Here is a 12,851-nt window from a genome sequence, read left to right as displayed (position 1 = left end):
CCCCACTGATTTGTGATGCTACCTTTTTTAACTACCATTTCTACAAAGACAAGGGGTATATTTCTGTGTTCTCTAGTCTAGTTCTATTTGTTTCCTCACCAGTGCCACATTGTGTTTTTATTACTGAGCTGAGTGATGTCTTCATTACAGGAGAATCTCCCCACCCAATTTTCTGCTCATTTTGAAATTTATTTTAGTATTCATGTATCTTTATCTTTATTTTTCTGTATCAATTTTGCCATCGGTTTGTCAAGTTTCTTTAAGGTACTGTGGAGTTTTAATTGGAATTACATTAAATTCAGAGATAGATTTGTTTCCTTTTATGTGACTTTTATGTGACTCTTGTTTTTAGTTTTTTTCACTATAAAGATTTTGAGCATTCTTTGTTGTATTAATTTCAAAATCTTTATAGCTTGTGATCTGTTATTTTCTAAAATATTTTCTAGTTGGCTATTATTGAAATAGAAGAATGATATTGATAATTTGCATACTGGTTTTTATGTTTACCCACCTTGCTGAACCTTATTTATCAATAGTTGGTCTTTGATTCACGTGTGTATGTGTGTGTTTGAGACGGAGTCTCACTCTGTCGCCCGGGCTGGAGTGCAGTAGTGTGATCTTGGCTCACTGCAACCTCCGCCCCCTGGGTTCAAGCGATTCTCCTGCCTCAGCCTCCCAAGTATCTTGGATTACAGGTACATGCCACCACGCCCAGCTAATTTTTTGTATTTTTAGTAGAGACGGGGTTTTACCATGTTAGCCAGGATGGTCTCGATCTCCTGACCTCATGATCCGCCCACCTCAGCCTCCCAATCACCTGTGTTTTTAATGTGGATAATCATGTCAAAAATACAAACACACACATTTATTTATTTATAAGCATCTCAAGTTTCTCCAGTAGGCGAGAAGTTCGTTATCAGTTTTGAGGAGTTACCATTCTTTAAATTACAAAAATTCTCTTCTGTTTTTTGTCTTCTAAAATCTCTTTAAAAATCATAAATAGGTTTTATGAGCTATATAAAATATTCCTAGACCTAATAAGATGAACATGTGTGTTCACATAGTGAGTTACATGATGTTAAATCATCCCAATATTCTGGGACAAACTCAGACTGATGATTATATCTTCCTTTTGAATACAATTTTGCATTTAATAGCCAACATTTTATTTAGAGGTTTGCCACCTATGATTTTAAGTAAAATTGGGCTATAATTTTCTCTTCTTGGACCATCTTTAATTGGTTTAGTTATCGAGGTTATTTTACATCATAAAATGAATAGGCAGCTTTCATTCTTTCTGTTTATTATAACAATATATAATATACATTGTTATAATACATATAATATGTAGCGTACACATACATTGTATTATATGTATAATATATGTATATATATGTATAATATGTATACATATAATATGTATAATATGTTCTTGAAAGAACTCACTTGTAATGCTGTTTGGACTAAGACATTTCAGAGATAGTAAGATTTTTAAATTAATCTTGCAGTTTCTTTAATGATTATTCATCCTTTCAAAAACTTATCTTGTGCTGTTTTGGCATTTTATTTGTTTTCAGAAATATACCTAATTTATATCAGTCTTCAAATTTATTAGAATATAGTTTGTGATATTCTTTTTATTTTTAATATCCATTATATTTATGATTATTCCCCTTTTTTGTTCTGTATTTGTTTATTATGTCTATCTTATTAGTCTTTCTAAATTTCCAGTTTGGGGCTCATCTTTATTATGTTTTTTGTTCTCTTACTGATTTTTGCCCTGATCTGTATGACTTCCTTTATTCTCATTTCTTTAAATATATATTCTGTGGCTCCTTTTCTAGTTTCTTGAATTGAATCATTTTTAAATTAAATTATAGTAAATTTGCTCAAAACTATATGAAAATCCTCTTTGGTATTTTCCTTATATAGATCTGCTGATAATAAATTCTTCTGGTACTTATTGGTCTGAAAATGTCTTTATTTCATCTTCATTTTTGAAGAATATTTTCACTGGGTATATAAATCTAAGTGTGCTATTATTTCCTTCAGCACATCGAAAATATTTTACTATCTTGTGGTTTTTATTGTTTCTTTTGAGGAGTCAACTGTCAATATAATTGTTTTGCCTTTGAAAATTAACTGTCTTTTTATCTTTAGCTGCTTTGAAGATGTTCTCTTTGTCTTTGGTTTCCCACAATTTTACTGTGATGTACCTAGATGTGGACTTTTAAAAATGCATCCTCTTGGCATCCTTTGGGTCTCTTGAATCTACAGATTGATATCTCTCACCAGTTATAGCAGAATATCAGATATTGTCTCCTTGGGTATTGCTTCTGCCACATTTTCTCTCTTCTTTTTTTCTGAAACTCCAAATAAGCATATATTAGACCTTTTCATTATATCCATGTCTCTAACCTTAATTTTTATTTTTTTTGGGTTTTTTTTTTTTTTTTGCCTTTATGTGCTTTATTTTGGATTTTCATTTGCCTTTTTTTAATATTGTCACTTAGCTATGTGTAATCCATTATTAAATTTATATTGGTTTTGTATTGTCACTTAGCTATGTGTAATCCATTATTAAGCCCATTGTAGTGAGTTGAATAATGTCACCCCAAAATTCATGTATACTAAGACCTCAGAATGTGACCTCATTTGGAAGCAGCGTCTTTGCAGATGTAATTAAAGATCTTAAGATGAAAGCATCCTGGATTTAGGATGGGCTCTAAATTCAATGATTGATTTCTTTATAAGAGAAAGGAGAGGAAGATTTGGACACAGACACACAGAGAAGAGGTCAAAGTGAAGACAGAACCAGAGATTGGAGTTTTGCTGCCATAAGCCAAGAAACCAAGAGCCAAGAAACACCAGAAGGTAGGAGAAAGGCAAGGAAGAACTTCCCCTCTAAAGCCTTCAAAGAAAATATAACCTTGCCAGCACCTTGATTTTAGACTTCTGGCTCCAGAACTGTGAGAGAATAAATTTCTGTTGTTTTAAGCTACCAGGTTTGTGGTAGTTTGTTCTAGCAGTCCTAGGAAACAAATATCCCTATCCATGAAGTTATTTTCCAACATTTACGGGAAATTCCTTTGAGCCAATTTGTCAATCAGTCATACATACTTTTGTGTGTGTTTCTGTTTAAAAACAACTTATTTAATGTATATTATTGATTCATTAAGGTTGACCTCATGGCCAACAGCACTATAACTCATGCCTGAACATAGCTTACCTAACACACATATTTTCTCCATAAGATACAGCCTTCCTGCACTTAGGAACACTACACAGCACTTCAGCACTATGTTTTGAGGGCCATTAAACAGCAAAGTCACCAACACAAAGCCCAAAAATGGAAAAACTGGCACTAAATAGGTTGCAAGAAGAACAGTTGTGTATATTCTGAGAGCTGAAACTAGAAGACAGAGAATCAGTCCCAGCTCAGCATGTGCACTTTGGGTTACTCACATTTTTCATTAGTCTTTGCAAATGTATGTTCATGAATGACTGTGAAAGCACCAGAAATATTGATTTTCTGGTTACAAATACATTTTAATGAGTAGGTGAATTCTCAAATATGAAATCTGCAAACAATGAGAGTCAAGTGTACAACTAATCCAGGTATGCATTAAACTTCCAGCTGGGAGCTGAAAGTCAGATTTTATATAATGTCAGATTTGAAGGTGTGGTACTATATGGAGTTTGAATGCCATTCGTTGCAGAAAATGATCTAACATTTTCAACAAAGTGACGTTCCGTGGTTTCTCACAGCTAGCTGCCTAAAGCCCCCACTTTAATGCGTCTTCTATATTGTGCTATCTGGTTTTTTGTTTGTTTGTTTTTGTTTTTTTTAAGACGGAGTTTCACTCTTGTTGCCTAGGCTGGAGTGCAATGGCTTGATCTCAGCTCACCGCAACCTCCGCCTCCTGGATTCAAGTGATTCTCCTGCCTCAGCCTCCCGAATAGCTGGGATTACAGACATGCACCACCATGCCCATCTAATTTTGTATTTATTTTTTTTTTAGTAGAGATGGGGTTTCTCCATGTTGGTCGGGCTGGTCTCGAACTCCCAACCTCAGGTGATCCACCCGCCTCAGCCTCCCATAGTGCTGGGATTATAGGCGTGAGCCCCCATGCCCAGCCTACATTATGCTATCTTAACCCAAGTAAAAGGACACCTCCCTTCTTTCCTTACTTGTTTCTCACCTTTCCCTGGTAGGCTATTCCCTTGCCCTGTTACACACTTTTCTTTAACAGAGTCCCAGCTCTCTCTCCTTGTCTCCAGTGACACAGGTTTGGGGTCTGCCATCACCACCACCATTATGCCTTATTTGCTTATAATGCAGAAAAAAAAAAGGGGGTGAAGGCTGGGCAGATAGCTTGGCTTAGATGAACTCTGGAACATTTGTTATAATAGTCAAAAGCTAAAACTAATCCAAACAATTCAATAATCTTACCATGAGTCTTCTATCCTGTTTTTTCTCCAGGTACTTGTCAATAATGTGTATTTTATACTTGTGCCAGGGACAGAATCCAGCCAGTTTCCTCTTTCCTGTGACTTTGAATCAATATATTTAAGGGTTTGGTTTTTTTACTTCTTATTCTTTTTTTTTTTTTTTTTCCTTTGAGACAAGGTCTCACTCTGTTGCCCAGGCTGGAGTGCAGTGGCATGATCATGGCTCACTGTGACCTCGGCCTCCCAGCCTCAAGAAATCCTCCCAACTCAGTTTCCCAAGTAGCTGAAACTATAGGTGCACACCACCACACCTGGCTAGTGTTTGTATTTTTTTTTTCTTTTTTTTTTTTTTAGAGATGGGATCTCACTATGTTGCCCAGGCTGGTCTCAAACTCCTAGCCTCAAGCAATCCTCCCCCCTTAGCCTTTCAAAGTGCTGAGACTATATGCTTGGGCCACCGTGCCCAGTGCAAGCATTTGGTTTTTTATAGTGCTTCTATCTGGGAAATCAGGCATAGAGGAATAGATTATAAGATGGTTTTGAAAAATACAAAGAAACCCAGATGAGACCTACAGATTCACAGTGACAGAAGACATATTTTTGCAACTTCCTTTTGAATCTCCTTTGCAAAGAGTCCTTTCCTCATTTAGCCCAGACCATAAGAAAGGATATAACAGACACTGTCATGTTAGTTGAAAGCAGGAAATTTATGTTGGCCAGTGATTTCTTTCTGTAAGCCTGAACAAAGTAAAGCTTCACACTCCATAAACTCTTCTCATGCTACCCATATATATAGGTTCACTCACTGTCCATAGAGCAGTTAAAAATGATCGTTTTTTGGGCAGAGAAGCTACAAGTTTTTGGATTATTTCATTTTGTAGAGCAAAATATTTACTGAAGACACCTGCAGGGGAGGTTATAACAATCTCCATAACTTAGAGAGGACTCTGTCAATAAAATGGCATTTTGTCTTGTCTTCATCAAGACTCCTATTTTTGGAAGGTTTTTCCTTAATTTTTAGAATGCTTTTCTTACCTTAGTTTGAAGCTTTTGGGAGGTCTCTTAGTGACTTCATTCTCTGGTTTAGGTCACTTATGACTATAACCCCGTATCAAGAGACTTCTTACCAAGATATTTTAATTTTTCACTAGTTAAATGTCCATTTTTGTGTAAGAGTGCATGACATTTAATTATGAGCAAGTTATTTGGGTTTTCTGTTGTAATATCCAAGAGTCAGAATGAGGGCACAGGACAAAAAGCAAAGTACTTAGAAATGTGCTTTCAGTCAATATAGGGATGGGGGTTCCATTACTACTATGATACAGCTACAGCCCTAGAGTCATTATTCTGACTCAGTGAAGGAAAAACACTGAGCAGAATTGGGTGTAGCAGCGTAGATACATCCAGATACTAAATGTGGCTAGAATCTCTGAGTCAGAAGTTTCTTCTGGATTGAGCTCCACTGGGTTCCTTCATTTTAGTGAAAATGCTGTAGGTCAAACCCCCACATTTATGGAATAACCCTGGGAATACTTGGAGGTAATTCTTCATGGTATTACCCATGAAGAGATCCTGGTTCTCTACATGAATTAGCCTGTAGGTGTCATAATGTGGTTTTTTTTGTTTTGTTTTTTGTTTTTTTGTTTTTTTGTTTTAGAGACAGAGTTTCGCTCTTGTTGCCCAGGCTGGAGTGCAATGGCATGATTTTGGCTCACTGCAACCTCTGCTTCCCGGGTTCAAGCGATTCTCCTTCCTCAGCCTCCCGAGTAGCTGGGATTACAGGCATGTGCCACCATGCCCGGCTAATTTTGTATTTTCAGTAGAGACGGGGTTTCCCCATGTTGATCAAGCTGGTCTCGAACTCCTGACCTCAGGTGATCCGCCCACCTCAGCCTCCCAAAGTGCTGGGATTACAGGCGTGAGCCACTAAACCCGGCGTGTCATAATGTTTTAATAGTTACGTGCACACACATATATTTATTTTTTATCTGTCATGTTTGTCTTTTATCTTGAAAGACAATCTCAGATGACATTTCTTATGCCTTCTCCTTAAATTATTTCTGTAGTTTTGAGGCCTACTATTAATCTGGCAGTGTAATTTTTTTTCTGTATGCATTTTCATATGGCTTAGAAAATTATTCTGCAAATAATACATGTCCATTGTTAAAAAACTCAAGGTACACAGGATATATCATGAAAAGCAAAAGAATCAGGCCAGGCGCGGTGGCTCATGCCTGTAATCCCAGCACTTTGGGAGGCTGAGGCAGGTGGATCACCTGAGGTCGGGAGTTCGAGACCCACCTGACCGACATGGAGAAACCCTGTCTCTGCTAAAAATACAAAATTAGCCAGGTGTGTATGCCTGTAATCCCAGCTACTTGGGAGGCTGAGGCAGGAGAATCGCTTGAACCCGGGAGGCAGAGGTTGCGGTGAGCCGAGATTGCACCATCGAACTCCAGCCAGGGCAACAACAGTGAAACTCTGTCTCAAAAAAAAAGAGAAAGTAAAAGAATCTTGACCTTAGATATAATCATTATCAGTAGATTATTTTCTGTCCTTCCAGAAACTCTCTGCATATAAAAAAATACAATTTTTACATAAGTGGGGTCCAACTAAATGTTCTGCCACTTGCTTTGTGTCTAATGTGTATATTTTAAATTGATATAAAGAAGGCACAGCAAGTCAGGGTCCATCATACAGTATGACATTTCACAACATTGTATTCTTTTATTCTTGACTACAACATAATGTGCGTTTAAAGTGACCTTTTGTTTTAGTGTGTATGGAAGGAACACAAGAGTTTTACAATAAACAATATCTTACAATAATGACTCATTATTTGGAGGAAAAAAAACCTAGTAAATATCTTGGGAAAATGTCATCGTGCATCTGGTGGTCAGCAAACTTGGAGTGAGATTCCTGTCTAGTTCTGTGGCATTCCATATTCAGTCTCACAAAGACTGGGATTGTGAGAAAACTCATTTTACCAGTGGGATGTTTCACAAAAACTTTTTTGACCAAGATACTCCCACCATTCTCAAGACCTATAATCTAGTTAGATTTATAAACGGAAAGCTTAATGCTTATTATTTTTAGCACTGCAAATGTTTCCACTTTTGGCTTTTAGAAAAACAACTTCCACCAGTTAATTTTCAGGCCTACTGTGTGCCAAGATATGATGAATGCTTTTGGTATGTCATTTAATCTTCACTGCAACCTATGAGGTAAATAACTGTTCTTTTCTGATTTCCTTTCTGTTAACAAAACAAAGGCACACAAAGGTTAAATAATGTGTTCAAGACCACATCACTAAGTGGAGAAGCTGAGCTTGAGACCAAGATTAGTGTAACTCCAGAGGCCATATGCTAACCTCTGTGCTACCTAGCTTCTCCTGTGCAGTATTTTGTCCCTTCTCTTTCCACCTATTGCCCTTGCACTGTTGGTGCACCCTACTCAGCACATCTGCAGCGTTAGCTTAAACAGCATATTGCCTTTACCTTTTGTTTCTTTTGAATCTCACTTCTAGAAAGCCCTGTCCTCATTCAGCTCAGACCACCCTAGTACAAGAAGGGTCAGCAGACACTGCCTATTAAACTGAAAGCAGGGAGTTCACGTCGGCCAGGTGGTCTCTTTCTTAAACTGGAACAAAGATAACCATCAAATGAATATCAACTCTGTATGCCACATATGCCTGTTTACAAAACACTGGCTTTTAGTATGACCTACATCCACAAAATAGTGGAAAATTAGTATAACTCGGTAGTAGAATATGTTACAGAGAAACTCACCTTACCTGGTCATGAGTCTTCTCCTGGGCTTCAGCAATCTGAATCTCAATTCTCTCTCTTAACTGTCATACTTCCGATTCTCCTTCCTATCTACCCAGTCTTTTCTCTCACAAACTTATGTTGTAAGCATGTTCTTTTTCTTCTGCATTTGCATCCTTGAAATACTGTTTCATAGATGCTCACAGGCATGTGCAAGTGGGGAAGGGTGAGTGAAAGTACATATAGCGGAGTGTCTTGGTGTGTATGTGTATGGATGAGCAAATGGTATATTTGTGTGCCCAATTCACTCTCTGATATATGCTCTGGTATATGTTCAATAAATATGATAAATAACTGCTAATAAAGATACAAAATTCCTTTTCTATAACAGAAATGTGGTAGTAGAGCTAGGGAATTTCTCTAAGGCTCTCTCTGTCCCTCACTAGCTAACCTGTGCCCTAGTCAAGGCCTGCAACATCTCTTATCTTGATCCTTACATAGAGCTTCCAGATTAGTCCCCTAAGCTTTTCTCTTTCAATTCATCCTAGTAGCCAATATCAGATTTGTCTCCCCAAAATTCTCTAATTGATAACCTACATATTATGAGCTGAATTATGTTGCTCCCCCTACCCCCACCAAATTCATATGTTGAAGCCCTAACCCTTAATGGGAATGTATTTGGAGATAGGGTCTCTAAGAAGGTAATTAAGATTAAATGAGGTAGTAAGAGTAGGTTCCCAATCCAATAGTATCGGTGCCCTTGTAAGAAAAGAAAGACAGACCAGAGTTTTTTCTCTTTATGCCAGCACAGAGGAAAGGCCTTGTGAAGACACAGCAAGAAGCAATTATCTATAAGCCAAGAAGAGAGCCTTCACCAGGGACTAAATTAGTTGGCACCTTGATATGGAACTTCTAGCCTCCAGGACTGTGAAAAAATAAGTTTCTGTTGTTTAAAGCATCCAGTCTACGTTATTTTCTTGTGGCAACCCTACCAGACTAATATACTAGGGTAACTCCCTATTTTTCTGACTCTAGACCGCTTTATACCCCCTACCAAATCCAATCCTACCATAGTTACCCCTCATCTCCAACTTGGCATTCTCTGCAGTCAAGTATGGCTCTTCAGTGTTTCCTGAATACTACCTTTTGTTCGTGGTGGTTCCTGCTTCAAAATAAGACCATGCCAATAGATTATTTCAACAGCCTCCCAGTTGGTCTCTGTGCCTTTCCCCTTCCGTTTATCTTCAGTCTACTCCTAGCACAGCTGCCAAGTGATTCTATTAAAGCATGTCCAAATATCTTACTCCCCTGTCCAAAACCTCCCACTGGATTCCCATGTCACTCAGAGTAGAAGATCATATTCTTAAAATGGCCCCCAAGGCCCTGCCCAAAAAGTTCTCCCATCGTCTTTCTGACTTGATCACCTACTACTTACTTTCTTGTTCATTTCACCCCTGCCATATTCGTCTTCTTGCAGTTTCTCCAGCCTGCCAGGCACATCCCTCCTCAGGCTGTTGCACTTGCTGTTTTCTGGGTCTGGAATACTATTTCCCCTGGATAGCCACATGACTGCTTCCTTCATTTCTTCAGCCATTTGCTCATATATATCACCTTCTAAGAGACATGGTCCCTGACCAACCTATTTTAATTTGCACACACACATCCCACTTTCTGCTTTATTTTTCCATGGCCACCATCTGTCATACTATTTATTTTACTTTATTTTTTCTTATTTTCATGTCCTTAGAATGTAAGCTCTCTGAGGGTAGAGATTTTGTCAACTTTGTTCATTGCTATGTCTCCAGTGACTAGAACAGTGCCTGACTGTTCAAGAAAAACAAATTAAATGAATCCCAGGGCCTCTGCCTTCCTTTTCCTGTCTGATTTAATTTTTCTGGTTTACTATCCCAAGCCATAGTATCTGATCAGACATCAATTGTTCTGTTTAACATGTGCTTGTTTTTTTTTTAATCTTCCCAGCCAAATTGTAACTTTCTTGAGGGCAAAGACAACATAGGATTAATTTTCTGCAATCCACAGCTCCTAGCAGAGTGCTGGGCATGTAGTCAACATTCATTAGATTGTTGATGATTAGATTCTATCTACAGTAAACTAGAGTCTTTCAAGGTGAGGCTGCCTATTGGATAACTATAAAAAATTTCCAAAGGGGCAGACAACTAGGCTAAAGGTATACTTCCTTCTTGAACACTCAAATTCTTTATGATAGAAATTTTCATAGCCCGGAAAAGCCAAGCAAAGGGTCTGTTGTTTATTGGGAGCTTAAGGAAATATGAAGGATGCACAAGAATCATCAATAATTTGTCAGGTGATGTCTTGGGCCAATACAAGTATGGTTATAACTTTTGTAATAGTCTGTCTCCTCGGTCACCAGCTAAATCTGCTGAGAAAAGGATGAAAAAGCCAGATCCAGCTGTCTATCTAAAGGCCAAGAGGCGTACTTTAAGTTCTAGGGTGGAGTTCTAGAAGCTAATATATACTTACAGAAAAGGGCCAGAAAAAAATGTTAATGTAGCCACTTCGGAAAACAGTTTGGCAGTTTCTCAAAAAGTTAAACACAAAGTTGCTGTATGACCCAATGTTTCACACCTGAGTATCTACAAACGAGAAATGGAAACATATGTACACGCAGAAACTTGTACACAAATGTTCATAACAGTATTATTCATAATGGCCACCAAATAGAAACAACCCAAATGTCCATCAATGGAGGAATGAATAGATAAAATGTAGTTTGTTTATATGATAGAATACAGAGAGATAAAAGAAAATAAATTGATACATGCTACCTGGATGAACCTCAAAAACACTATGTTAAGTGAAATAAGCCAGACACAAATAACCACGTGTTGTATGACTCTATTACATAAAATGTTCAGAAAAGTAATAGAGACAGAAAGTAGATTAGTGGTTGCTTGGTGCTGTGGCTGAGGGGGAGGAGCATTAACTATAAATGAACATGAGGATTCTTACTGGGGTGAAGAGAATGTTATAAAACTGATTTATGATGATGGCTGTGCCTCTTGGTAGAGTTATTAAAAACCATTGATTTGGCCAGGTGCAGTGGCTCACGCCTGTAATCCCAGCACTTTGGGAAGCCAAGGCGGGCGGATCACTTGAGGTCAAAAATTCGAGACCAGCCTGGCTAACATGGTGAACCCTGTCTTTACTAAAAATACAAAAAAATTAGCCAAAGGTGGTGGTGTGCACCTGTAATCCTAGCTACTTAGGAGGCTGAGGCATAAGAATCTCTTGAACCCAGGAGGCGAAGGGTGCAGTGAGCTGAGATGACACCACTGCACTCCAGCCTGGGTGACAGAGCAAGATTCTGTCTCCAAAAGAAAAAAAAAAAAAACCAACAACATTGATTTGTACACTTGAAATGAGTGAATTTTATGATAGAGCCTCACTCTGTTGCCCAGGCTGGAGTGCAATGGAGTGATCATAGCTCACTGTATCCCTGATCTCCTGGGCTCAAGCGAGCCTCCCGCTTCAGCCTCCCCAGTAGCTATAGGTGTGTGCCTGGCTAATTTGAAAAAAACTTTTTTTTCTATAGACAGGAGTCTTGCTATATTGCCTAGGCTGGTTTCCAAACACCTGGGCTCAAGCAGTCCTCCCAACTTGGCCTCCCAAAGCACTGGAATTACAGGTGTGAGTCATAACACTTAGCCTAAAATAGTTTTTTAAAAAAGTTAATATTACCTTTTTTCTGCTTGTAAAAGGAATGCATACTCAGAAAGTACAGGAAAGCATAAAAAAGAAAATAATACCTATCCAGAGATTAAAAATTACCTATTTCTTTCTGGTCTTTTTTTTAAAAATGTGTGTGTTTTACATAGTCGATATCATTCTCTGTGTGCAATTTTATATCCTGATTTTCTGACTATTATATGATAAGCGTTTACCTTCTTCATCTAAGCCTTTTGATAAATATCAATTGCTGAGTAATATTTCATCATGGGGATGTATTATAATTCATTCAACTACCCTCTATTGCTGGACATTTCAATTTTATAAATAACACATGCTGAATATATTTGTACAAAAAAAATCACTAAGGCTAAACTAGATTTTCCAATCTAGTTTATTTCTGGTTCTCAGTCTATCTTGCAAGTCTTGAATTTAGAAACATGACCTTGGTAATAGGGGCTTCCTTATCTTCAGTTGGTGAAGTGAGCCCTGCTGAAGTGCTGAGAATCACTCATGATTTCAAAATAGAGCAAGGGTTACAATAGAATGAAACTGATTGGCTGGGCCTGCTTGCTCTGGTGAGAAGGCCACGCCAGTGTCAGGGACTGGGATCTGCAACAGAGGGTGAGGACTCCAGTGCAGCAAGAGGTCAGGAACAAGGCCAAGAGCCCTAGAAAAGGTGGCCAAAGCAATAGAGCACGCTCCAGGGTGTCAGTGGGTCACCTGTAGTCAAGAGCGGGCTGGAGTCTGGAAGCCAAAGGGTCTGAAGCAGAAAGAAGTCATCAGCTCTCCCAACTCCTGGCAGAAACAAAGGTAGATCGAAACACAGCACCAGGAACCAGAAGTGAACCCAGCCCTAGGACAAAGACTGTTTGCTAAATGCTCTGTCACATGTTGACCCTAAGGAACTGTGTGTGTTGGTA

Source organism: Pongo abelii, chromosome 16, assembly GCF_028885655.2.
Source record: "Pongo abelii isolate AG06213 chromosome 16, NHGRI_mPonAbe1-v2.0_pri, whole genome shotgun sequence".
Lineage (NCBI taxonomy): Eukaryota > Metazoa > Chordata > Mammalia > Primates > Hominidae > Pongo > Pongo abelii.
Note: the sequence above shows the minus strand (reverse complement) of the source record.